Genomic DNA, 3,782 nt, shown 5'->3' with positions numbered 1-3,782 from the left:
ATGATGGCATAAAGTTGATGCCTGACTAGAGTTCCAGTAACACACATGACCTTTTCTATACTGGCAAAATATTCTATGATCACATAGAACCTAAGCAGAAGATAATAGCAAAGAGAGGTATAGACTGACTCCATCTATAGTTCTCATAATATGGGTTATACCTTGTGGAAAATTCATTTTGTTGAGCCTCACAAGTAGCAAGAGTCAAAGAAAAAAATCCTAGAATCGTTCCTTGCCCCCTGCTGTCTCTATCAGCCCCTAAGTATGGGGAAGACCATTTCAGAACAAAATAAGAGGGTTACCTTGTCATAACCGATACATGCATGTCAAAATGCTATTTCAGTATTATCTTCTGGGTCTGGAGAGATGACTCAGCAGTTAAGAGCATTTATTGTTCTTGCAGAAGACCCAGGTTTGATTCCCAGATGACATGATGGCTCACAACTATCCAATAACTCCATTTTCAATACCACCTTTCTATCTCTGTGGGTGCCAGACAAGCAAATGGTGCACGGTCATACATGTGAGCAAACGGTGCACGGTCAAACATGTGAGCAAACGGTGCACAGTCAAACATGTGAGCAAATGATGCACGGTCATACATGTGAGCAAATGGTGCATGGTCATACATGTGAGCAAACGGTGCACGGTCAAACATGTGAGCAAACGGTGCACAGTCAAACATGTGAGCAAATGATGCACGGTCATACATGTGAGCAAATGGTGCACGGTCATACATGTGAGCAAATGGTGCACAGTCATACATGTGAGCAAATGGTGCACTGTCATACATGTGAGCAAACGGTGCACGGTCACACATGTGAGCAAAACTCCTATACACATAACTCTGTTTTTGAAAAAGAACCTCTTAATAGGTAAAGTGCCATTTTATTTACATATCAAATTAAAAGATACCCTAAATATAGGTAACATTTAATGCATAGAATGCTAAAATCTTTACCTTTGAGGCCAAGACCCAGGAGAAAGCTGTTGAATCTAACTTTACTTAGGAGGTGAAAGTCTCCTCCTGACATAGGTGATGGAAATCTTCCTTTATTGGCATTATTTAACTAGTTGTGAGAGGAGATGTTTTCATATGTGTTGGTAAGTAGCTAAAAGTCTTCTTTGTGGTAACTATGTATTTTGTCTTGGTCAACACATGTATTTTGTAATATGTCTATGATAAAAAGCACTTTCCTGCTTGTCCCCCGTTTGTTTTACTGTTTTGGTGTTACTGGAGATTTCAATTTACATGTGGTCCATATTTTTCCCTTTTAACTTGCATTTAAGCATCTAAAGGTCTATGATTAAATAAATGATTATTTTTTTGCAAAATTATTTTATGGTTTAATAAGTAGGGCTTGTTTGGAAAGGGGCTTGATAATTGCATAAAATAACATCAAAGTCATGAACTGTAAATATGTAGCTCTCTAGCATCTTATCCAAAATCAGCATGAAGATTTTTCCAATTTGGCTTTGAAAAACAAGTTTTAAAACAAGGTGTATAGGTCTCGCTTTGTTTAGTTCCCTGGAACCATTCAACTCTTTGTCCCTTTTCCCTTTTCTTTTTTCCCACTCACAGCCCCCTGCTCTCTTCTGCAAGAATACACTAAGGATCCTTTAGCATACTAATGTAATAAGGATGCTTTTGGTGCCTTCGAGAATCTTGGGAATTCTTGGGAAATGGTTTGGTGACTCTGCAATGGAATTAATGTTTTAAAGTCAGCAGCATGCACTCTATATACGATGTATTTTCTCTGACCCCTGCTTCCTGCTATCCTGGGAGTGTTGCATCCCCACCCCCAGATAACTGGACTGTAGCCAGTGTTCCTTTGTTGTTTGCTTTTCAGTGAAGGAAGGCTGGCTGTTATATTCTGAAAAGGAAGCGGGCTGCTACAGTCTAAGTGCATTGTCTCAGGGGTTCTGCAGATCCAAGGCCAGTCCTTCATTCTGAGCTTTCAAGTCACTCTTTGGCCTCTGCTGTTTCTCAACAAAAGGGAGAAAAGAGGAGAGCCCCCCTCATTGTTCCCATTAATTTTTCCAAGAAAGAATGCCAGCATCAAGGAAGAGGATGGGCTTAGAGGGTCAATCAGTTATCTTCTGGGATGAAACTTAAAGAAAAGAAGCCCAGAGTTTTATCATATGATAAAAGATATTTATCATATATCCTTACATATCATATATACATATATATGTGTAAATATGTGTGTGTGTGTGTGTGTGTGTGTGTGTGTGTGTGTGTTAATGTATTCTGTAGGAAGACCCTTCTAGAGCAAGAAATTCTTTTCCTAATCACTGTACTGATTTGGATCTTCCAAACAACCAATCAGGAGTGTAATTCTAAAACATGGTTCATTTTAAATGAATGTGTTTTCCCTTGTAAACCAGCTTAGTATGATGTAGAGAAAGAGATACAGAAAGGGCTAACACCTTGGCCAGGTAAAGAACTAGTTAGTGACACGTCACAGGCACTTCCCACTCATGCTTGCTACTCTGCTGCCTTGCACTCTCTCCTCCCACAGTCTCCAGCATCGCAAGTTTTACAGCTTGACCTATAAACAATGCGTCACATCCCTATTACAGCTTTTAAATCTTGGCTAAAATAATCCATTAAGGCTAAAGATATTTTTATTTTTAGAATTTCACCTTATTGGCATAACTTAAAATGTAACCACATGAAGTGGACACTGAACTTTCTATATAAAGGTTGCTATGGATGGAATTGTGTACTCACTCAAAACTTATGTCTTGAACCCTTAACTCCTAATTTGGCTGCATTGCAATATAGAGCTTCAAAAGGAGAACTTAATGGGATCATAAGGATAGGGTCCTCTCTAATAGGATTTGTGACCTTAGAAGTAGAGTGGGATTTTTCTCTCTATCCTGTGAGGATACAGGAAGTATACAGACATCTGCAAACTAGGATGAGACTCCTCACACAGCATCTGGCCATGCTGAACTCTAGTCTCATACTTCCAGCTTTCACAGTTGCAAGAAAAAAACGTTCCCCTTTTTTTAAACCACCCAGTCTATGGCATTTTATCATGGCAATCCACATTAACTAACATAAAAGGGTTTTTTCTTTTGTCTTATTAAAATTTTTTTCCTAGACAGGCATTAGGAAAGTAGTAGGATTATGAGTTTGAGCCACCCCCAGCCTCGTCTCAAATCAACAAGAAAAAAATATGGTTCCTAGACCCAGTAGACATGCAGATTGAACTCACCAGCATTGGCTTATTAGAAACATTGCTCTGGGCAGATACGATGTTGCATGTTTGAGGTCCTGGTATTTGATAGGTGAACTCAGGAGCATCAGGGATTCAGAGACAGCCTCAACTACATGGCTAGATCGTGTCCTAAAATACCAAATAAAAAGAAAATTACTCCAATTATTTCCTTAGTATGTTGTACACTTGTTGTGAATGCTCAGGAATACTTGCTTTAATTGTAAGAAATAGCTTATTGTTGCCTAGAACTCTGGCTCATGAGCAGACATAATGGATAGGAGCTGACCTGCCACTACTGAATCAGGAATGAAGGATATATTAGTATCATGAAGTCGCTGCGGCAGAATTTGCTGAGCTGGGAACTGTTCCTGAATTCCAGAAATCACTTAATTATACACTCACACACATTAACATTTGTACAAAATATCTGAGTCACCCATTAAGAGGCCTTCTAACTCCTGCTTTCTATTCCTAAACCCACTCTTCCCCAGGAAATCTACAAAAATACTTTTGAGTCTCTCATTTTCCCTTCACCAGCCCCTCCTCCCGCCGCCC

The sequence above is a fragment of the Apodemus sylvaticus genome, chromosome 3 (genome assembly GCF_947179515.1).
Source record: "Apodemus sylvaticus chromosome 3, mApoSyl1.1, whole genome shotgun sequence".
Taxonomy (NCBI): Eukaryota; Metazoa; Chordata; class Mammalia; order Rodentia; family Muridae; genus Apodemus; species Apodemus sylvaticus.
This window is presented reverse-complemented; position numbering follows the sequence as displayed.